Source organism: Pinus tabuliformis, chromosome X, assembly GCF_031772625.1.
Source record: "Pinus tabuliformis cultivar Carrire ecotype Pingquan chromosome X, CPIR1, whole genome shotgun sequence".
Classification (NCBI taxonomy): domain Eukaryota; kingdom Viridiplantae; phylum Streptophyta; class Pinopsida; order Pinales; family Pinaceae; genus Pinus; species Pinus tabuliformis.
In genome coordinates, this window is record NC_142308.1 from 88,582,848 (window position 1) to 88,608,921 (window position 26,074).

Genomic DNA, 26,074 nt, shown 5'->3' on the forward strand with positions numbered 1-26,074 from the left:
TGCGAAATTTCATTTCAAGGATAACTTATTCAATCTTCTTTTCTAATCTTCCAAGTCGCAAAAAGGCACAAGAAGAGAGCATACTTCAGAGTTTTGCCAATTCTTTATACATTTGAAATTTTGAATTTGAAAAACATAGTAAGAAGAATTGATCTCAAACCTCAAATTTTAGTGCTCTGAACTCCACTTGTTTTCCTTCTTCACAAATATCTCTTTGATTGTAGATCTTACTACCAAAGGTTAGTGAATGAGGTGGCTCTTACTGCACCACCAAAATTTCCAAGAAATAAATGAAATCAAATTTTAAAATCAAAAACTAAAAAAACTTTCCAAGCTTGGTTTTATTTTCCTATTCTATCCTACTCCCTTTTGAGAAAGATATTTTTATTTTTATTTTCAAGTGTAGGAGTATTTCCAATGAAGCCATTTACGGATCAAAGTCTCTAGTATGCTCACATCTAAATTTGAAAAATATACCTGAATGTTTGCAAGGATATGAGAGATCAATTTCACATTTGAATTAAATGTTAGGATTCATTGAAGAATGGAAGAATGTTGTGGCCTAGTCACCTTTTGAAACCAATATTCAATGTAGTCCTTATTCTCTTGACTCTCCTCCAAATGCTTGAACATCATTCTAGATCTCCTGTCCATAAATGGATGGATTAGTTCAAAACTCTTATAGTGAAAAGATTGATTGAAATTTTTTTATCATCATTTATATATGCAGCTAAAAATGAGATTCAAAGCTAACTCCTATGTACACTTCCCCATGTTACTAAGATCTTGCTATCACCAAGTAATCCTTTCAACATGAGTTAGTTTTTCCAAAGAAAAATACTAGTATTGGATTAAATTCCTAATGCCTAATCCCTTAGCACCATCCCCGGCAACGACGCCAAAATGTTGAGCAATTTAATTGCTTAAATTGCTTTCATTAAATTATCAACCAGGGAAAATCGTAAGCTTGTGATGATGCCAAAAAAATATATGCAGGAGTAGGCAACTAACTCTATGTCTAACTAAATGATTTATGATTCAATATAATATGCAAGGGAAGAGGCTACTAATTGAGGAGATCCTGGTTGTCCTTCCCTACAGTATTGTAGATTGAAAAGAAATCATTGATTACATAAAACTAGAAACCTGAAATAAAGACAAGAGAATGAATTTAATTTTTGTTCAGATTCAAATAGAGAGAGAGACTAACTTAGTCCCTTGATTGTACTCTCATATACTGATCCAAACTAAACTAAGATTCATTCATAAGCATAAGAAATGAAATAACTTGAAACTTAAAAGTAAAAGAATGAATTTCAACTATCATGCAAATCAAAAAGAGAGAGAGCCTAACTTAGACCCTTGGTTGTCCCCTCATATGCTGATAAGATTTTAATTTAAAACTCATTCATTAATCACAAACAAGCCCTCAAACATCTAGGCAATTAAATGAAATAAGATATATTATGAAATAAAATGTTTCTTTAATCCTCTTAGAGTGAGCTCAATTCTATTAAGAACAAAGTGACAAATTATTCCATATTCTACATTAAGTCAATATATATCTAAAACTATAGAATGGAAATTTATGTAAAATGAAGCTTTATTCTATTCCATCATAAGTTGGATACATGCTCCAAGAGTCCTCCCCTTGGAATGGAGGAGGTGCTCCTATTTATACAAAAATTTAAGCAACTAACTCATTAATGGGGATCCACTAATCCCTCATATGGTTACAACCAATATGAGACACATATTCCTTTATCCATGATTTTTCTCCATGAGATATGCTTGACCCCTATCCCAAATATCCTTGAAATCTTCAAGGGAATTCGAATTTGAGTCTTGGAGGCCACATAAGAGTATCTTGGAACCTTCCAAATCACCTACACGTCACCAAACTCATTCCACCTTTAGGTATAAGCAAATACATGTTATTTTTCTAACTTTTAATCATAAATTCACTTTAAATACTTGAAATTAATAACTTTGGAAAATGAAAATATAAACCCATATGGTAATGGAAATATAGGGTTATGTAATGATAATGTGATGAAATGGGGTGACAAAATGAGGATAAAGGTGAAAATGGAGTGAAAATGTATGCTAATTTGGCGGCCCAACACTAGGTTAATCAATGCCTCCATTGTTGCATGCGACATGCAAGGTTGATCCTGCTCAAATATCATCTTTTATACGAGGGTGACGAAGTGATGTGATATCTGTATGATAATTCCACGGAAACTGCATTTGAAGAACAACCTGCAATAAGTGTGCATAGAGGTTTCTGAAGTTGTCCATGCCCAACCCAAGCTTGGGAACTGCTGACGGGCACACATTTCATCAAGTATGTAAGCGGAGATGAAAAGCTTTGCCTCCTAACCCTTAAGAGGATGTCGGGCTTCTGTTACTTGTTCCTTCAATCGGAGAGCCAACATATCAGACTGGTTGAAAGCTCTTCCTTCATTCGTTAACTGATCCAGAACAATCACCCAACTTTGCAGGAATGTTTCTGTATTATCTTGGCCGTATAAGCGGCATGCAAAGATGACCAAAAGATTATATCATTTTCGCAGTATCCTTGTCTTGTAAACTAGGTTGGGTGTTGTCCTGAACTTACATGGCTCTTTCACCCAGCTCTTCAAGATGTCTCTTGAGTTTTCACTATTGTTGGCCCTGGAACATCTGTGGTATGCATGTGCCCAAGATCAAGAAGAATCTGATTTTTGTCTCCACAATTATAGATTAGAATATGAAGGTTGAATTCTTCAAAACACATTTCATATTGAAAGATTTTTTGGATCATTACAAACCTGTTTCTTCAGCAGTAAGAGTTGGAGGACTATACAAACTTCATGTCACAAGCAAAATTCATCAAGCACTGACTTCTATAGTTTTGTCAACAGAAATCCTTTGGCACTAGAAGTATGTTCATATCAATTATCATGATTTGTTGTTACTGCAGAAAAAATAAAATAAAATAAAACAAACAAACAATTTGGTTGAATGAGTCTCTATGCTAAAGAATGAGTATGATACTTGTGAAGGTTGTGCATTAGGATAAATTCACAGAGATGAATTCCCCTCTAATTCTGATAGGAGAAGAAGACATGTATTAGAACTTGTGCATTCTGATGTTTTTGAACCAATGCAGACCAGATTCCTACGAGGTGCTTATTATTTTCTATTGTTTATTGATGATTTCACAAGGTACACTTGGGTGTACGTCCATAGGAAAAATATTGATGTCTTTGGGTATTTCAAATAATTCAAAAACATGGTAGAGAAGCAAATAGGGAAGTTCATAAAGATCCTATGTTCAGATCAATGATAATACAGATTGGGGAACTTCGTCAAGTACTACAAGGATCATGGAATAGTGTAGCAATTTACAGTACCCTACACTCCACAGAAGAATGGTGTTGTAGAAAAGCAAAATAGAGCATTGGTGGATTGTGCTCGGAGTATGAACAAAGGTAAGAATATCTCAAATAATTTTTGTGCAGAAACCATTAGTACTATTGTTTATTTAAAGAATAGAATTCCAACAAGGTATCTTGATCTCAAGACCCCATTTCAAATATAAGTATTGATTTTAAGGTATACAAAAATAAATTAATTATTTTAAATAAAAACAAAAAGATAATTATTGAACTTTTATATTTATTATTGCTTTTATAAATATGTTTTTCTTGTTATATATATATATATATATATATATATATATATATATATATATATAATTTAGAATTTTTTAATAAAAATGATACTAATTTAAAATAAAATTATAATTTAATTATTTTTCAAATATTATCAATGCAAAATAAGATATATCATAAAATAAATATGGTAATGTAATAACTACACTAATATTTATTTTAATAGAAAAACATTAATAATAATATTGAAACACTTATAACCAACAAACTTATTCAAATATTAATGTGTTTTCTTTAAGTGTAATTAATAATAACAAAATAGAAAACTTTATTATTTGAAAGAATAAAATAACTTTCCAAACCAAACCACATTTACTTGTGGTTGATATACATCCAAAAAATCATTTTCCATCATTTATATAATTAATAATAAACTTATGGCATTCATCATTTTTCGTCATTTATATTATTAATAATAAACTTATGGTATCCATCATTTATATTATTAATAATAAACTTATAGCATTCTTGGGTGAATATGGACTCTGGAGCTTCGACTCACATGACATGTAATAACGACTGATATGAGAACTTCAAGGAAATAGGCAATGACGGAAACATTTATCTTGGAGATGATCGTGCATATCAGATCAAGTGATATGGTGATATTCTAGTGATTTAACCAAATGGCAGTGCGAGGTGCATTCATAATGTTATCTATGTGCCCGAGATCAAGAAGAATCTGATTTTCGTCTCCAAAATTATAGATTAGAATCGCAAGGTTGAATTCTTCAAGACACATTTCATAGTGAAATATTTTTTGGATCATTGCAAACCTGTTGCTTCAGGAGTAAGAGTTGGAGGACTATACAAACTTCATGTCACGAGAAAAAGTCATCAAGCACTGACTTCTATAGTTTTGTCAATAGAAATCCTTTGGCACCAGAGGTATGTTCATATCAATTATCATGATTTGTTGTTATTGCAGAAAAAATAAAATAAAATAAAACAAACAAACAAATTTGGTTGAATGACTCTCTATGCTAAAGAATGAGTATGATACTTGTGAAGGTTGTGCATTAGGGAAAATTCATAGAGATGAATTCCCCTCTAATTCTATTAGGAGAAGAAGAGATGTATTAGAACTTGTCCATTATGATGTTTTTGAAACAATGTAGACCAGATTCCTACAAGGTGCTTATTATTTTCTATTGTTTATTGATGATTTCATAAGGTACACTTGGGTGTACTTCCTTAGGAAAAAATTGATGTCTTTGGGTATTTCAAATAATTCAAAAACATGGTAGACAAGCAAACAAGGAAGTTCATAAAGATCCTATGTTCAGATCAACGAGGATAATACAAATTGGGGAACTTCGTCAAGTACTACAAGGATCATGGAATAGTGTAGCAAAAATACAGTACCCTACATTCCACAGAAAAACGGTGTTGCAGAAAAGAAAAATAAAACATTGGTGGATTATGCACGGAGTATGATCAAAGGTAAGAATATCTCAAATGCTTTTTGGGAAGAAACCATTAGTACTATTTATTTAAAGAATAGAATTTCAACAAGGTATCTTGATCTCAAGACCCCATTTCAAATATAAATATTGATTTTAAAGTATATAAAAATAAATTAATTATGTTAAATAAAAACAAAAAGATGATTATTAAATTTCTATTATTTATTATTGCTTTTATAAATATGTTTTTCTCATACATATATATATAATAATTTAGAATTTTTTAATAATAATAATACTAATTTAAAATAAAATTATAATTTAATTATTTTTTGAAATATTATCAATGCAAAATAAGATATATTATAAAATAAATATGGTAATGTAATAACTACACTAATATTTATTTAAATAGAAAAACATTAATAATAATATCAAAACACTTATAACCAACAAACTTATTCAAATATTAATGTGTTTTCTTTAAGTGTGATTAATAATAACAAAATAGAAAACATTATTATTTTAAAAAATAAAATAACTTTCCAAACCAAACCACATTTACTTGTGGTTGAGATACATCCAAAAAATCATTTTCCATCATTTATATTATTAATAATAAACTTATGGCATCCATCATTTAGATTATTAATAACAAACTTATAGCATTCTTGGGCGAATATGTTCCAAAAATTTTACTGAAAAAATAAATAATATGGGGCAAATGGTGGTGTAGTCATTCACATGTTGGCGATACTTACAGGCCAATGCCTTGAAAGCTTCTCAACATTGCTTTTCATTCTAATCTCATGCCTTGCATAGATTTGTTACAGGAGAATAATCCTGACCCTTGGGCAGATGTCGGGGTTCTATTACTTGTTCCTTCAACCGGAGAGCCAACATATCAGACTGGTTGAAAGGTATTCCTTCATTCGCTAACTGATCCAACACAATCACCAAACTATGTGGGAATGTTTTTCTATTCTCTTGGTCGTATAAGCAACATGAAAAGATTACCAAGAGATTATATCATTTTCGCAGTATCCTTGTCTTGTAAACCTGGTTGGTTGTTGTCCTGAACTTACATGGCTCTTTCACCCAGCTCTTCAAGATGTCTCTTGAGTTTTCACTGCTGCTAGGCCTAGTGAGGGCTGTATCCATTATAACCACCAGTGCGGCAAGTGATACATCGCCTCAGATTCCTTTGCCCTGAAGGTAGCAAGTTTTGTTCCACTAACACTACTCAACACCATTGTCTTTAGATCAGTATCCAAGAAAATCGAGTAGATCATGTTCACACATGGAAACACGGGATACCTACATGTAATCTGTTACAAACCAGACGTGTGTATGTTGACATAGACCTTGCGGCCCTCCAAATTCTCCTCAAATCTGCCTGAAAAGATGTCATTGATGTCTTTCCATTTCATCTTGATCTCCTTGTCTATGAAAAGCTTAGTGTCTTCATAGATGGGCAAGCTCATAGACACTTGATCAACCACATCTCCAGTTGCACTCTCAACAATGTCCTTTGACCCTGCTCTCTTGGAAGCCATTGTACCTTTGTTGTTGAGAGACTGTTCAACATTTATGATATTGTTGTGGCCAACAACAACCCCCCTCGTTCAATCTAGTATCAGCCACGATACTGAATGAATGGGGACCCTTAGTTAATTTTTTAGGAAAAGCAAGGATTTCTTTTTGAAATTACAACCATACGCTCAGAAAAGGTTTCTTGAATGTCTTAAGCCTAAGCCTATGTTCATGAAAGCAAATCTTTAAGGTTGCACCACATAAGGATAAGAAACACCTTCGTTTCCCTTCTAAAGACCAATATGCGCGCCGCCCCAGTGTCAATAACAACATCGCATCGCAACATACTAGCATCCATAAAGAAAAGCTTACAAATCCGCCGATATGCAATATTGCAATCGCGCAATCGCATATCCCAGAAATAAGGCAGGCGAAGTTTGGCAAACATTGAATTATTGCGATCTGCGATATTGCGATCGCTGCGATTTGCGATTGCGCGACATGCAAGGGTACGTTAGCAAATCATAAAGCACCTTAGTATGAATCCTTTGGGCACATCACCCAAAGAAAAGCCACTTACTATAACCTGACTTGAAATTATGCGCTTTTAATGATAGTAATAAATTAGTTGTCAGTTATTAAGTGGAATAAAGACGCGTGTCTTGATGCGGATTTGCTTCATGTAAGGTGGCATATCTGATTATCTCTTGCATTTAAAACTCTCCCATCACCTTTCTGATCAGTCTTTCCATTTCACTCGTAACCTGTAGGAGCAAAGTGCGAAGGCAAATCAGACAGAAGCGCAAGGCGAAATGGGAAAGAAAAACAAAGCTCGAGGCTCCGAAACAAGAGAAAAAACCAAGGAGATGGCGCCCCTGTACACAGATACAGCCTGCAACAGAAATGCAGGTATCTCAACATGGGAAGGCATGTATAGGCTGTTAGAAGAAGAGAACCCTAGAATAATGAAGGTAACTGCTGCTGTCGCGGGTGCATCACGTCCTTCGGAGGCATCCCTGGAAGACCTAGCGTGTTCTTTCCTCCATACAATAGTGGCAAGGCCGAAGATCCTACCATATACAGACATGATCAAGTGGATTCTAGATGATGCGGAATTGGCAAATAGGCAATTCAAAGTCTAGGGACATGGGCTCGTGGGATCGTTTGCTGCTCAAGACCTGAAGCTCATGTATCATCTTCCTGAACCGCAAGCGACCTATAATGAACATTTTGTTAGGAAGTTCGCAGTAGAAAATCCAGATCTATCAGACACCACTAAAGAATGGTCAAGAAGAGATGAGCCGTTGAAAAAGGATAAAAACGGTATGTACAGCACTGGTTCCCTTACCTCTCCATATTGTTTTGCTGCAGCCATGCTCTGTAGATTATTTGGTATGCCCGATATCAACAAGTTTTCATCTGAATGGCTACCATTAGTTGACGCCGCGACTAACTCCGAGATAGTAGATTGGGCCAAAATCCTTCCTGATACTCTATACACGGCGGTTGTCAAATACCATTCTAAGAGATCCTTCTCCCAAAGGGTCTATCCTCCTTTTTATTTGTCTGCCTATATAATGGACTCTGTTTGTCTTGTATCAGATTTTCCTACCATGGGTTGGAAATGGACTACCCAAGACCCATTGCCCATCCATGTTTATCATAAAGTTATGGGATTCCTAGTTTGCCCCTCATTTTTACCAGATTTGCCATGGGCTCATATTGCCCATACATAGAATAATATATGATAAGGATCCCCCAAGGTGCTCTCCTGAAGCCCAAATTGACATCATCCCCATCGTGAGATGGTTTGGGGAAGAATGGTTTACCTACATTCGAGTTTTTGGAAGCACTGTACCTCCACATGTCCTACCCTTGTATGTCCCTGATAAACTGTTGGCCCAGGAAATCGCTTATCAAACTTGTTCTGAAGGCGGCTTAACCAAGGAACTAAAGGACAAAAAGAAGGCCATTTGGCCTCAACTTCCCGTCACTTGTGGGGCCTTCTCTTTGTTCGATGTGGGACACGCTTTTGACGAGGTGGAGAATGTGACGTGTCCTCAATTATTTAAGTTCTCATCAAGACCATTCGACCCAAATAAAGTGGCCCAAGAATTTACAATCAACGTCAAGATAAGAGTGTTCTCTGGGATGAAAGATCTGTTTGATGATCTCTTTCAGAGTAAAAGCTCGCTCAAAGAGATTTTGCAAGAAGCTCAGTCGAGGTTGTCTCCAGACGACCTCCGGAAATTCACGTTATATAGAGAGAGAAGGCTTGCTAGTATTCCACTAGAAGGGCTACGAGTAGCTACTAGAGAACCGACTCCGAGCATTAGCCTCAGCGAAAAATCTAGCACTTCCAGATCTAAATCCAGCGCCGCAAGAGAAATATCTGAACATCCTGAAGAGTCTGTGCACGACAAAGAAAAGAATGAAGAAACAACCAAAGACATAGCTCAGTCAAGTACGATGGCTCAGCAGCAAGTTATCGCCTCACCACCAAGAAACGATCCCCCTCCTGTCGTCGAAACACCTCTTGTCACAACAGAGTTGGATAAAGAGTGGGAAACCTTCAATGAATTAATTAATCTTGAAGGGCAAGTCCCGAAGACACCTGTGGGCAATACACAGGTGGTGCAAGAGGTCGTCTCGACCATAGTCAGTAGCACCGCAGAAGCAGAACACCTTCCTATCGCTCCATCCTCAGAACTTCTACTCAACGTAGAATAAATTCCTCCACTGGACGTATTCTATATTCCCCAGCACAAAGCAGTTGTAAGGAGACAAAGAAAGTAGAGAAAGCTTGAGAATGCACTGTCTCAAGATGCTGAACATCTAGACGTCTTGTGGAAAGACCCAAATAATAATCCAACCGAGAATCTCACGAAGCTGTCTCAGATTGCAGGAGCATATGCTTCTGCAACTATCGACAAGGCCTCTGAAGTTCAGCAACTCCTAAAAGAACATGAAAATCAAATACAACTGCTACAACAACAGTTGCAGCAAGCCAGCGCAAACACTGAAGCTTCCAGACAGCTCGAAAAGCTACAGGAAGACTTTCGCCAGATGCAGGTAAGCTATCAAAGAAGTCTTGAAGAAAAAGAAAAGCAACTGCAGACGGTGCAAGAAATGCATAAAGATGAACCTAAGCTGGCAGATTTTATTTCAGATTCCATCGGCTTGAACGAACAACTATCACAGCAACAGGAAGATATGGTACGTAGAATATCACAGTGGAGACACTTTTGTGAACTAAGCGACAGGATCACCAGCCAGGTGGTGTAATTGCAGAGCGACTATGATCAGAACAACAAAAGAATAACAGAATATTTGACTTGGCAAGATGATGAGGAAGGGAAAAGAGCAGGGGCACCCAAGATTAATGAGAATCACAAGGAGCTTCTCTTTAATAAATGGGACGAACAAATCACACAGGCGGAGCAAGCAGCAGAGACAGTGGCGACACAAGCGAGCATCCTTATCGACTGTGTAAATGAAAATTTACACAGAGCCAATTTGATTTCAGAAACCACCCCGGGATACCTACCGAGCAAGTTGCAACTAGAGACAGAATGGAGGCAGAAAGCGCAGGCAAACGGGAAAACAATCCAGGGATTGGCTAGACTAAATTGGGAAAGTTACTGGACATACTTAGTTAAACCGCACAGACAATGCATGACAGTAAGATGCATCATGAACGCAGCCAAGAAGGTAGCGCCAACTCTTATGGATGTCGTTTTCGCAACCCAGCTAAGCACAGAAATCAGCCAGCCTACTCTTCTCAAGCCTATGCTTGCCAGCTGCAACTTCAAAGACCAAGTTCACAAGTAATTTCATTTAGAATGTTGTTTTTTGCTTTTTAACTAAATTAGAAAAAGGGCGGTCATTTGAGAACCGTATCCTCAATTTTGTAATAATACTATTATTAGAATTAGGAAGTAGTATTTTAACCCTTCTCATTGCATTGGAGAAGGGTCCAGAAATTTGTCAAAAACTTGTCCTCGGAACATGCACTTCTGCACCCTCAGAGGAGGTTTTGATGAATGGAAGGATCGAGATTTATTTATGTTTGCATTTTAATGTCTGCTACTGATGTTGCACTACTGTACTCTTAGTAGATATTAGGACAAGTAGAGATAAATCGTTATTGCTTGAAGTATGTGAGTAAAAATCAGTCATAAATGGTACTTTTATCTCTTGACGAATTTTTGCTCATATTCTTAGAGTGATATGCAGCTGATATTGTTTATATGTTAATGTATGAACATATGGGTTATCATTTGGCACTTTTTTACGGTGGGCTCATTTATTTATGCTTGACATGTGAATGATTTATTTATGCGATATGCTGTTCACAACTGTTTTGTTTAACTTCTTATGCAGAATGGTTCATCTTAAACGGTTTATATTCTTGTGATAGTTGAATGATCTTTATTACCAGTTATTATATGAAATCTTTCTAAATCACATAATGGAGAAGATATATCCCGGGTTTGTGTAGATTACATATGTTGTTTTCATTAGATTACTGTAGCTTAGAATCAGTTTGCATGTTAGATTTAAATTAGTTTTAAAATCCTTCCAGAATCAGCATAATCAAACTCTACACACACACACATCCCATGCATCGGGAAGTTGGTCCCATTACCCCTAGTCGGACCCGCTACAGCAAACGGGCAAGGAGCCACCAACCAGGTTCCGGACCGGGTGGGTATCCCCCTTGTTGTTGACCTGATTTCGGGGCCCTCAACATATTTGGCGCTAGAAGGAGGGCCTGAGCATATTGTCTGTTGGAATATTTTTAAATTAGAAATCTTGAAACAGGATGGCTGCTCATAGAATTCCTATTTGGAGTTGCATCCATGTTCCTGCCTCTTCCAACACTCCACCAGATGTGGTAAGGCTATTGTCTCAGGTAAAATTCAATGGTAAGAATAATTCCTCTGCATTCCACCATGCCCTGCAATTCATTCAAAGAGCTTCGAGTTCTGATATTCAGAAAATTGATGAAGGCGTTTTGTGCATGATTTTTACTCTTACATTCACAGCGGAAGCTAGAAAATGGTGCAGAAACCTCCCAGTTGCATCAATCCACAGCTGGGACCAATTCGTTAGGAATTTCATCTTGGAATTTGATTGCTATGAATACGACTAGGTCTATGATGAAATCGACTATCTGCGGAAACAAGACGAACCCGTAAGGGATTTCAATATGCGATTTCATCTTAAATGTCTACAATATGACCTCGAGAATGAGCTCACAGATGAAGAATCTTCAGATTGTGACGAGTATTTCCTACCTCCTGTATCTGACCAAACAGAGATTAGCCTAGGAGTCTTGCATGCTCTAGTACCAGAAAACAAAGACGAAAATACTGAAAGGGAAACTACCTTGGAACCAGAAGATGACTTTGACATAGAGTCAGACAATATCATTTCAAATCAACAAATGCTGATGCCAAGGTTAGATCTACCAACTGTTTCTCTTTCAAAAAATATCGGCACAAAAAGGTATGATCTAAAGCTCGATGCTTATAGTGAATCTGATGAACAAAATTTATTTGATGTTTTTAAATGCATTATTCCAGATTCACATTTTTCTCTTTACCCCAATGTTTTTAGTGATGACGATTTTTTCCCTCATAATATCAAGCATATCTCAACAGACACAGAGGGTTATTCAAACAAATCATCATTGGGTTTTCAAAATAAAGAGACCACTTTAGCACAGCCTTTGATCAATGTCAAACGAGAGCTGCCTGACCCCCCTTGTCTGAAAACATATAATGAAAAAGAGGAACCTAGGGAAAACCGTAAAGTCTTTCGTGATAGTTGCTTTGACAATTGTGATGATGTTGAGTTATCACAAGTAACTCATCTAGGGTTAGTTAATAAGGAACATCTTAGATCAGGGATTATTCTATCTAACCCTCATCTCAAAGCAAAATCTCATTTGAATAATTCTACTATCCAAGACAATACTCCGATCTATGATTCATATCAAGAGGAAAGCTCCATCCCTGTTCGCAATCATGACTTAGTTCCTGATTCAAAAAACCTGGCCAGTTCTTGTGAAAAGCAAAAAGTTGCAAGTAACTCCCAGTTGTGCGATAACACTATTTGTATAAATACCCAATTATTTCTTTCTCACTTGCATTCATTTTGTACAAAATCGGATTTCTTTTTAAATTTTCAAATTTTTGATAGATTATATTTTAGCGATTTATATATGAGAACTTTCATTATCGCTAAAAGCTCAACGTCAACAAGCAATGGGTTACAAGCCATCGAAACTGAAAAACCCTTTTCACAATTTGATTCGTTATCCCTCCTATTGAAAGATCACCAATTCACGTCAGAAATTCATCCTAATTTCTATGATCCAATAGGTACTCAGTTGGAAAAAACTTCTCATGAGAAAAGTGTTGGAAATAATACTGAGAGGGGGGGGGTGAATCAGTATTATCGGATCTGTAAAACTTTTTCAATGCTCAGAAACATATACGCTACTTCAGTTAAGTAAAACTGCTTGTACACGCTACTGTGTTTAAAGAAACCAGCGTATAACAAGAAAACTTATGATTCAGCAGTTTATCTCCAGTAAATGCATCAGGACATTATTAACCATGATAGTAAAACAGATGCAGTATAACAGAACAGATCATCACACAAAAACCACACACATGAACACCAAGATATAAGGTGGAAACCCAATGTGGGTGAAAACCACCTGCTGCAAGTTGTCTCTATCTTTCTTTAATATGAAACTTCAGTTTACAATCTTTTGTACTGGTGCAGCCTTATACCAGTACGTAGGCTACAACCTCCAGAAGGCTACCGCCTTCTCTCGTTCTCCAAACTTCCTTGGAAGGGAGCTCCAACCCCCTTTGCTTCTTGTACTAGCTAAGATACTAGTACGTAGGTGCTGACCTACAATCTTCTTTCTTTCAGATACCACCTTTCATACATTTTCAGACTGGATATTCCTGAAGCACAACATTACAATCTGAAGACCACAATTCATTCAACTTTCACAACAGATCATTGAAGCACAAAACAACCAATACTAGCATCATCAATCTTTGAATCACTGAACCACTGAAACCCTGTCAACACCAGTCACAAGAACACAGAGCAGACTACAGAACTCTGCAATAGCAGTTAGATCCAACTGCAACCCCAAAAACAAGCTTCAAAAGATACACGCAACTTCAATGAGAGAAACCCGCGTATACACGCGCTTTTACGGAAGACAACCTGCGTACAGATCTAAAAATAAATTCTCTCAACTTGCAGCTGTACCAGACATCAGTTAGACCCAGAATATAACATTGCGTCAGTATGCAGATCTAGAAATACACATAATCAACCATATCATAATAGTGCATTTCAAATCATTAGATCCCGATCTATCCTTAGATCTAGTCTTCCATCAACCGAAGTGATCTCTCCTTAGCTTAGATCAAGCAACCCAGAACCTACATACCAGATCTCTTTCTTTTTCAGATATTCTAGCCTTTTCAAAGATGTCCTTGCCTAATGATCTTCTTCTCCTTATATAGCCTTAGGCCTTGCTCAATACCAAGAGCCAAAACCATAGAGATCCAATACCATCAAATTAAAAACTAGGGATCAGCACGTCTGTCGAGATACTTTGGTCAAAAGACATAGGCTCAAGTACCGATGACTAACTACCACGGACCAAAAGGAAGTTTCCCGACATATACGCCCTTTTCTGTTCATGCATCTGCGTGTATACGCGCCTTCTTATATAGCTCTCCTGCGTATACACGACTTAGTATGCAGATCACCAGCGTGTATACGCAACTTCGACTTAATTAACCTGCGTATATGAGATTTTTCTTCATTCTGTAGTCTGAACGGAGATCTGTCATCAAAGAGAGTTGCCATCAAGGACAACACCAGAATCATAGCGCCACACCTGTGCCAAAATGCCAACAATCTCCCCCTTTGGACTTGATGGCAACCTCAAGCTCCTTAGAATCATTCTCCCCCTTTATCATCAAGGGCAAAGGGCTGTGCTCCCCCTGAGTATATGCTGATACCTCTGCTTGGCTGTGCTGAATCATGCTCCCCCTGACTGTAGGCCAGATCTTCAAAAGATGTTCTTCAACAAGAACCAAGACTTATACACCATAAGGGACCTTCCTATCACCAAAAGACTCAATACATACATCCATACTCCCTACCAAGAGGGGACACATCAGAAACAACCAATTATATTACCTCATTCATCCCAGGCATAGTGGGGAAACCAACATAGGCTGTTACATGACCTTGACACCATAAAAGAGATATCACAAAAGAGATACATGACATAGAGACAACAGATCTAGACCAAGACTTATGAAAGTCACCAGCAGCATCTGATAAACATCTTTTAGATCAGCAACAAGGATTTCTTTCTGAGCTCCTTCTCCTGAAACCAACAACCAAAACATCTAAATGCCAACAATGCTTTATGAGACTTTTAAGCTGCTCCCCCTGAACCTGTGCCTGCTGCACCCCCTGAAACTATGCCTGAAGAATTCTGACATACCCATCTCAGACCTTTTCAAACCAGAGATTGCCCTTGCTGTTCAGAATTCCATATACGCGATTTCGCCTGCATAAACCAACGTATGTACGCGGATATACTTTCTGCAACAAGCGTACAGCATACACCACAACATACACGCGACTTACTCCGCATAAATCCGCGTATATACGCCGATATCCCTTACGTAACTTGTCTATACCAACTTTTATGTAGAACAGACAAGCTTTAACAGAAGGATGAAGCATCAGCTACTCCCAGCTTTTGTCTGAGATATTCAAAAGTTTCCCTGGGGAGTGGTTTTGTGAGAATATCAGCAACTTGTTCCTTAGAAGGAACATACTCCAACTTGACCTTCTGCTCAAGTACTTGTTCCCGAAGAAAATGGTACTTGATTGGTATGTGCTTGGTCTTTGAGTGCATGACTGGATTCTTTGAAATGCTGATTACACTTGTATTATCACATAAGATAGAGACTGGTGGAGTGCAAGTGATTTGAAAGTCCTGCAAGGTCTGCATCATCCAAAGAAGTTGTGTGCAACAAGATGCCGCAGCCACATATTCTGCTTCAGCTGTAGATAAGGCAATTGAACTCTGTTTCTTGCTGAACCAAGATACCAATCTGGAACCCATGAAGAAAGCACCACCACTTGTGCTTTTCCTATCATCCACACTTCCAGCCCAATCTGCATCTGTGTAAGCATGAAGAGTGAGATCTGTATTTCTAGGATACCATAAGCCATAGTTTTGGGTCCCTTGAAGATACTTGAAGATTCTTTTGACTGCCTGAAGATGAGTTTCCTTTGGGTTGGCTTGAAATCTTCCAACAATTCCTACTGCATGTGTAATATCTGGTCGGGTACCTGTCAAATAAAGCAAACTCCCAATCATGGATCTATAAGTGGGTTGGTGAACTGCTGCTGATTCATCATTTGCACTGAGGCTGCATCCTGTAACCATGGGTGTACATACTGGCTTTGACTCTTCCATGCCATACTTCTTCAAGATCTGCTTGAGGTATTTGGTTTGAGACAGGAAGATACCTCCTTCATTTTGTTGGATTTGCAATCCAAGAAAATATGTCAATTCTCCAAGTAGTGACATTTCGAATTCTTTCTGCATAACCAAGGCAAAGTTTTGACTCATAGTCTCTTCATTGCTGCCAAAGATAATATCATCTACATAAACAACAAGAATTAGCAATTTGTTATTTTCAACTTTTATATAGAGATTGCTATCTGCTGATCCTTTTGAAAAGCCTTGTTGGTGAAGATATTTGTCCAACCGATAGTACCAAGCCCTTGGAGCTTGTTTGAGTCCATAGAGAGCCTTTTTCAATCTGCATACAAGGTTTGGATCATTCCCAAGAATGAAACCATCTGGCTGCTCAATATATACTTCTTCTTCTAAGTCTCCATTCAGGAAGGCTGATTTCACGTCCATTTGAAATACCTTGAAGTTTTGAAAGCTTGAGAGAGAAAGGAACATTCGGATGGCCTCAAGTCTTGTCACAGGAGCAAAGGTCTCTTCAAAATCTATTCCTTCTTGTTGCGCATATCCTTTACAAACAAGTCTGGCCTTGTTTCTAATTACTTCTCCATTTTCATTCAATTTATTCTTGAAGACCCATTTTGTTCCTATTACATTCTTATCTTTTGGTCTAGGAACTAATTCCCAAGTGTTGTTCCTTTCGATCTGCTCAAGTTCTTCATCCATTGCTTTGACCCAACATTCATCTTTGCATGCCTCTTTCACATTTTGTGGTTCAGTGGAGGAGAGTAATGCTAAATAGCTTGAAGCTTCTGCAAGTGTCCTTCTTGTTTGTACTCCTGCTTCTTTCTGCCCCATAATCTGAGATTCTGGATGATTCTTTTGAACATATCTGGATGGAGTCTTCTCTTCTATTCTTGTCTGCTCCTCTGGTTCTTCTTGAGGTTCTTCTTCTTCATCATTCCGCCTTTGAGGGTAGCCTTCATCTTCTTCAATGTCTTCATGATGAACTTGCCTAGGAATATATCCCTTCTCATCAACCACTACATCAATACTGTCAACAATTCTGCCAAGTCTTTTATTGTAGCACTTGTATGCTTTGCTATGTGGAGAATAACCAAGAAGAATGCCCTCATCTGCTCTTGGTTCAAGTTTGCCAAGTTGCTCATCAGTATTCTTAATATAACATTTGCTCCCAAAGATTTTGAAGTGCTTCACCGAAGGAGTCTCACCACTCCAGAGCTCATGAGGTGTTTGAGTGCTGTTTACTCGGACATTTGTTTTGTTAAGAATAATAACCGCAGCATGTGCAGCTTCACCCCAGAAGGTTGCGGGAGTACCTGATTCATCAAGCATAGCACGAGCCATTTGCTGGATTGTTCTGTTCATTCTTTCCACAACCCCATTTTGCTGAGGAGTTCTAGTTGTAGAGAATTCTCTTCTTATCCCATGTTCTTCACAGAAATTGAAAAATTCGTTTGAGGTAAACTCCCCATCTCTGTCAGATCTGAGGCACTTAATTTTGTGTCCTGATTCATTTTCAACCAAGGCTTTGAAGGATTTGAATTTTTCGAATGCTTCATCTTTGTGCCTCATGAGCCCTAACCAAACAAATCTGGAGAAATCATCAATGAATAATATCAGATATTCTTCTCCTCGAGGTGTCCTCTTCCTAAATGGACCACATACATCTGTATGGACTAGCTCGAGAGGCATGCTAGCTGATCCTTCCTTCTCTGGAAAGTTAGTTCTGGTTTGCTTTCCAAACTGACAAGATTTGCATATAGTATTGTCTGGAATTTTGATATCTGGAAGACCACGAACTGCCTGATATTTGCATGCTTTCCTTATTTGTGAAAAGCTTAGATGCCCCAACCTCCGATGCCATAGCCAATGTTCATCATCCTTGCTTAAGTAGCATTGTTGTCTCTCCTCAAAGATATATAGATTATTTGGAGTCCTTCTTCCTTTGATCACTGTTTTACCTGTATCAAGATCGCGAACACAACATCCATTTGATCTGAATATTACCTCGGTTCCTTGATCGCACATCTGACTGACACTCAGAAGATTATGCTTCAATCCATCAACATATAAGACATTTCCTGCTTTGACCTTCTCTTTCAACGGAGCAACACCTTTTCCTTTTATGGCTGCAGAGATATCATTCCCAAAAGAAACTTTCTTCCCCTTTTCTAATGCGGTATATGACTCAAGCTTTTCTTTGTCCCCTGTCATATGCTTCGAACATCCGCTGTCAATGTACCATAGACTTTCTTGACCTTCTGCATAGAAGGCTATCCCACATCTTTCTGGTTGTGATTCTTTTATTCTCCATGTTCTAGCATTTGAGGTTTGTTCCTTCTGAGTTGTCTTCCGGAACCTGCTCCTGCATTCAGAGTCTTCATGACCAAAGTTATTACAAATAGAGCATTCAACTTCATTTTCAAGAACCGAAAAATTGTTATAAGTTCTTTTCATGGTTCCAGTCATTCTCCCTTGCTTTTGAGCTTCTCTAGTCATGATTGTTTTGTAGGCAACACATTGAGCTGCTTTGTGACCGAAGTTATGGCAAGAAAAGCATTGGCCATTAAAGAAACTTCTGCGATAATCAGATCTGTCATCGAACCGATTGTAGCTTCTATTCATTCTTGGATCAAATTGGGAAGATTTTACCTGTGGCTGATTGTAGCTTCTGTTTGTCCTTAAGGCAGTTTGTCCCCGAATTTCTTGATGGTCTTTATTTGTTCTTGAGGTAGATTGTCCCTGATTCACCTGATGACTTTTATTTGGCCTTTGCTCGCTTCTCCTTGCTGCATCAAGATAACTTTTAGAGGTAGAGGCTTGAGATGTTTCTCCATTATATCCCAGACCTGTCTTGATCAGAGGAGATCGCTGCACATTGATAATCTCATCCAAGGTTTCAGATCCTTTAACAAATTTGAGATTAATTGCTTTAGTTTTCTCAATCTCCTTTCTAAGACAAACAATCTCACATTCCAATTTTTCAAGATGTTTTTCCTTTTCAGTCAGTTGAAATTGCAGAGAATCAATAATAGCACTTTTCTCTTCTAAGGAAACTTTGAGATTATTCATTTCTTCATAAAATCCATCTGCATCTATAGCATCCATGTAGTCATCATCTTCAAAAGCCATTAAAAGTTTATATCTATTACCTTGTTCATCTTCATCACTATTTGAAAGACCATCACTATCCTCATGAGTGTAATAGCTTTTCTTCTTTTCATTCTGTTTCTTGTTACATCTAACAGGTTCCTTTCCCTTGTCATTCTTATCTTTGTGAGGACATTTGGCAGCATAATGACCTACTCTTCCACAAGCAAAACATTTAAAAGGTAACTTACCTCTGAACCTTCCAGAACCCCTTTGAAGATTTCTGACAAAATTTGATTCTTCTTCTTCATCTTCTGGCACATGATTTGCTTCATAATAATCTTCTTTGCCTGAAGCTTTGAAGGCAGCTTCTCTTCTGTCTGATGGACCTCCCTTTCTCATTTCATAAGCGGTTAGAATTCCATGAAGCTGAGACATAGTGAGAATTCGGAGATTTTCCTTTTCTTCTATTGCAGATACTTTAGATTCAAACTTGGGGGACAATGATCTTAGAACCTTTTCAACTACTATAGCCTCTTTTATTTCTTCACCCAAATTTTTCATACAATTAACAATCTCATCTACCCGAAGAAAATAATTAGCCACACTTTCATCATTATACATCTTGAGAGTCTCATACTGAATCCTGAGAGTTTGAAGTTTAGCACGCTTTACCTGTTCATCTCCTTCATAGCTTGTGACCATTTTGTCCCATATTTCTTTTGCGGATTTGAAGTGCATTACCTTCATGAATTCCGTTTGGGATATACTTCCTAATAGAGTACTGACTGCTTTTGCATTTGTTTCATACTTCTTTTTCTCAGCTGGATCTGTAGGAGTAGGTGAAGGAAAAGCATAGCCTGTTTCTACAATGTCCCAAACTTCTGTACCAAGAGATTGAAGATATGCAGTGACTCTTACCTTCCAATAATTGAAGTTTGTCCCATCAAAGACCGGTGGCCTGATTGATGCTTCTCTCTCGTAGTTGCTCATGATGAATGATCTACCTTCAAGCGATCAAGCTTCTCTGAAGGACCTGCTCTGATACCAATTGTTGGAAATAATACTGAGAGGGGGGGGGGGGTGAATCAATATTATCGGATCTGTAAAACTTTTTCAATGCTCAGAAACATATACGCTACTTCAGTTAAGTAAAACTGCGTGTACACGCTACTGTGTCTAAAGAAACCAGCGTATAACAAGAAAACTTATGATTCAGCAGTTTATCTCCAGTAAATGCATCAGGACATTATTAACCATGATAGTAAAACAGATGCAGTATAACAGAACAGATCATCACACAAAAACCACACACATGAACACCAAGATATAAGGTGGAAACCCAATGTGGGTGAAAACCACCTGCTGCAAGTTGTCTCTATCTTTCTTTAATATGAAACTTCAGTTTACAATCTTTTGTACTGGTGCAGCCTTATACCAGTACGCAGGCTACAACCTGCAGAAGGCTACAACCTTCTCTCGTTCTCCAAACTTCCTTGGAAGGGAGCTCCAACCCCCTTTGCTTCTTGTACTAGCTAAGATACTAGTACGTAGGTGCCGACCTACAATCTTCTTTCTTTCAGATACCACCTTTCATACATTTTCAGACTGGATATTCCTGAAGCACAACATTAGAATCTGAAGACCACAATTCATTCAACTTTCACAACAGATCATTGAAGCACAAAACAACCAATACTAGCATCATCAATCTTTGAATCACTGAACCACTGAAACCCTGTCAACACCAGTCACAAGAACAAAGAGCAGACTACAGAACTCTGCAATAGCAGTTAGATCCAACTGCAACCCCAAAATCAAGCTTCAAAAGATACACGCAACTTCAATGAGAGAAACCCGCGTATACACACGCTTTTACGGAAGACAACCTGCGTACAGATCTAAAAATAAATTCTCTCAACTTGCAGCTGTACCAGACATCAGTTAGACCCAGAATATAACATTGCGTCAGTATGCAGATCTAGAAATACGCATAATCAACCATATCATAATAGTGCATTTCAAATCATTAGATCCCGATCTATCCTTAGATCTAGTCTTCCATCAACCGAAGTGATCTCTCCTTAGCTTAGATCAAGCAACCCAGAACCTGCATACCAGATCTCTTTCTTTTTCAGATATTCTAGCCTTTCCAAAGATGTCCTTGCCTAATGATCTTGTTCTCCTTATATAGCCTTAGGCCTTGCTCAATATCAAGAGCCAAAACCATAGAGATCCAATACCATCAACTTAAAAACTAGGGATCAGCACGTCTGTCGAGATACTTTGGTCAAAAGACATAGCCTCAAGTACCGAGGACTAACTACCACGGACCAAAAGGAAGTTTCCCGACATATACGCCCTTTTCTATTCATGCATCTGCGTGTATACGCGCCTTCTTATATAGCTCTCCTGCGTATACACGACTTAGTATGCAGATCACCAGCGTGTATACGCAACTTTGACTTAATTAACCTGCGTATATGAGATTTTTCTTCATCCTGTAGTCTGAACGGAGATCTGTCATCAAAGAGAGTTGCCATCAAGGACAACACCAGAATCATAGCGCCACACCTGTGCCAAAATGCCAGCAAAAAGAAAACCAGACAGAATTCCAATTGAGGTTGTAGGTTCTTATTCCCTAGCCAACAATTTCGATCCAAGGGAAATTCGGTTCTTTTTACTGATACTTGGAAGATTCATATGGCTAGGAATAATAATGAATCGTTGGTTCCATTGGAAATATCATTTTACTTAGTTATTTCCTGTATATAGTTAGAATAGGAGTAGGAGTAATTTAGCTAGGTTGTTAGTTTTGCTTTCAATAATTGATAGGCAAAGTTATTTATATTCTCTACATGACCCTAGGGAATGTTTGCCTCTCTCAAGTAATGTTTGTTCTGGCTAAACGACATTTGACGTTTACTAAAGACACCTTGTCTCTGTTAAAGATTTTGGACTTCGGCTCCTATAAACAACAAATCTTTTGAGAATTTGATCTTTATTATCGATAGAACTTTGACCCAGAAATGATGATAGTTTCAACTCCAAAAAATTAAAAGAAAGCTATCTCAGTGAAGAATTTGTTTTAGGTCAGCACAATGAAAGGTATCAATATTAAAATAAAGATTCTCTGTGAAAGCAGCCATTACCAAAAGCAGCCCTATCATTGTCGTCCAGAACTTTCTTAAGGAAAGAAAATTTGACTTCCTCCCTGCTGAAGGAAAACACAACATTCAGAGGAATGACCTAAAAAAGATGCTATATCTCAAAGAATAAGAGGTCTCATCACGAGCCGACTTATCATGATCACAGATATTATAACTTGCTGACTTTGCCAAGACTGTCTACCAAAACAGGGCAATGACTCAAGATTGTTGCAATCAAAAGATAAGGGGTCTCATCACAAGCCAGCTTGCTCAGTAAAAGTGTAAATCAGGTGAATGACTATGTCATAATTTGGCCACCAAACCAAGACATTGTTCTTTAGAGAATAAAAAAGGAAAAAGCATCAAGAAAGGGATTCTTTCTGAAAAAGTTGTAAATAACCTGAGGCAGGATAAAGGATCATTCCTGGATAATAGGTAACCCTGTCGAGGCTATGGATGCCTGCTGGCAGCAGTGGCTCGACCTGCGACAAAGGAGCATATTTAAGAAGGACTGATACATAGAGAACACTTTATTTTATGTTTTACAAAGACCAAGTAATGACTGATTTAAATTCAAATACAATCTGGGGATGCAAGTAATTGAGCTAGAATGGAGCTGAAACAAAACATCATTGACGCTTTGAAGTATCATTTGTTTTTATCTTTTTTATAATAAACTTCAAATTTCCTGAGAAAATTTTTTTAGAAGTTTGAAAACGTCAATAGAAAAAGAGCAAAGATAACTCGTTCTCTCAAGTGAATCGCCAATTGTTGTGGCCAGCAACAACCCCCCTCGTTCAATCTAGTATCAGCCACGATACTGAATGAATGGGGACCCTTAGTTAATTTTTTAGGAAAAGCAAGGATTTCTTTTTGAAATTACAACCATACGCTCAGAAAAGGTTTCTTGAATGTCTTAAGCCTAAGCCTGTGTTCATGAAAGCAAATCTTTAAGGTTGCACCACATAAGGATAAGAAACACCTTCGTTTCCCTTCTAAAGACCAATATGCGCATCACCCCAGTGTCAATAACAACATCGCATCGCAACATACTAGCATCCATAAAGAAAAGCTTACAAATCCGCCGAGAAATAAGGCAGGTGAAGTTTGGCAAACATTGAATTATAGCGATCTGCGATATTGCAATCGCTGCGATTTGCGATTGCGCGACATGCAAGGGTACGTTAGCAAATCATAAAGCACCTTAGTACGAATCCTTCGGGCACGTCACCCAAAGAAAAGCCACTTACTATAACCTGACTTGAAATTATGCGCTTTTAATGATAGTAATAAATTAGTTGTCAGTTATTAAGTGGAATAAAGACGCGTGCCTTGATGCGGATTTGCTTCACGTAAGGTGGCATATCTGATTATCTCTTGCATTTAAAACTCTCCCATCACCTTTCTGATCAGTCTTTCCATTTCACTCGTAACCTGCAGGAGCAAAGTGCGAAGGCAAATCAGACAGAAGCGCAAGGTGAAATGGGAAAGAAAAACAAAGCTCGAGGCTCCGAAACAAGAGAAAAAACCAAGGAGATGGCGCCCCTGTACACAGATACAGCCTGCAACAGAGATGCAGGTATCTCAACATGGGAAGGTATGTATAGGCTGTTAGAAGAAGAGAACCCTAGAATAATGAAGGTAACTGCTGCTATCGCGGGTGCATCACGTCCTTCGGAGGCATCCCTGGAAGACCTAGCGTGTTCTTTCCTCCATAGAATAGTGGCAAGGCCGAAGATCCTACCATATACAGACATGATCAAGTGGATTCTAGATTATGCGGAATTGGAAAATAGGCAATTCAAAGTCCAGGGACATGGGCTCGTGGGATCGTTTGCTGCTCAAGACCTGAAGCTCATGTATCATCTTCCTAAACCACAAGTGACCTATAATGAACAGTTTGTTAGGAAGTTCACAGTAGAAAATCCGGATCTATCAGACACCACTAAAGAATGGTCAAGAAGAGATGAGCCGTTGAAAAAGGATAAAAACGGTATGTACAGTACTGGTTCCCTTACCTCTCCATATTGTTTTGCTGCAGCCATGCTCTGTAGATTATTTGGTATGCCCGATATCGATAAGTTTTCATCTGAATGGCTACCATTAGTTGACGCCGCGAATAACTCCGAGATAGTAGATTGGGCCAAAATCCTTTCTGATACTCTATACACGGCGGTTGTCAAATACCGTTCTAAGAGATCCTTCTCCCAAAGGGTCTATCCTCCTTTTTATTTGTCTGCCTATATAATGGAATCCGTTTGTCTTGTATCAAATTTTCCTACCATTGGTTGGAAATGGACTACCCAAGACCCATTGCCCATCCATGTTTATCATAAAGTCTTATGGGATTCCCAGTTTGCCCCTCATTTTTACCAGATTTTCCATGGGCTCATATTGCCCATACATAGAATAATATATGATAAGGATCCCCCAAGGTGCTCTCCCGAAGCCCAAATTGACATCATCCCCATCGCGAGATGGTTTGGGGAAGAATGGTTTACCTACATTCGAGTTTTTGGAAGCACTGTACCTCCACATGTCCTACCCTTGTATGTCCCTGATAAACTGTTGGCCCGAGAAATCGCTTATCAAACTTGTTCTGAAGGCGGCTTAACCAAGGAACTAAAGGACAAAAAGAAGGCCATTTGGCCTCAACTTCCCGTCACTTGTGGGGCCTTCTCTTTGTTCGATGTGGGACACGCTTTTGATGAGGTGGAGAATGTGACGTGTCTTCAATTATTTAAGTTCTCATCAAGACCATTCGACCCAAATAAAGTGGCCCAGGAATTTACAATCAACGTTAAGATAAGAGTGTTCTCTGGGATGAAAGATCTGTTTGATGATCTCTTTAAGAGTAAAAGCTCGCTCAAAGAGATTTTGCAAGAAGCTTAGTCGAGGTTGTCTCCAGACGACCTCCGGAAATTCACGTTATATAGAGAGAGAAGGCTTGCTAGTATTCCACTAGAAGGGCTGCGAGTAGCTACTAGAGAACCGACTCCGAGCATCAGCCTCAGTGAAAAATCCAGCACTTCCAGATCTAAATCCAGTGCCGTAAGAGAAATATCTGAACATCCTGAAGAGTCTGTGCACGACAAAGAAAAGAACGAAGAAACAAGCAAAGACACAGCTTAGTCAAGTACGATGGCTCAGCAGCAAGTTATCGCCTCACCACCAAGAAACGTTCCCCCTCCTGTCGTCGAAACACCTCTTGTCACAACAGAGTTGGATAAAGAGTGGGAAACCTTCAATGAATTAATTAATCTTGAAGGGCAAGTCCCGAAGACACCTGTGGGCAATACACAGGTGGTGCAAGAGGTCGTCTCGACCATAGTCAGTAGCACCGCAGAAGCAGAACACCTTCCTATCGCTCCATCCTCAGAACTTCTACTCAACGTAGAAGAAATTCCTCCACTGGACGTATTCTACAGTCCCCAGCACAAAGCAGTTGTAAGGAGACAAAGAAAGAAGAGAAAGCTTGAGAATGCACTGTCTCAAGATGCTGAACATCTAGACGTCTTGTGGAAAGACCCAAATAATAATCTAACCGAGAATCTCATGAAGCTGTCTCAGATTGCAGGAGCATATGCTTCTGCAACTATCGACAAG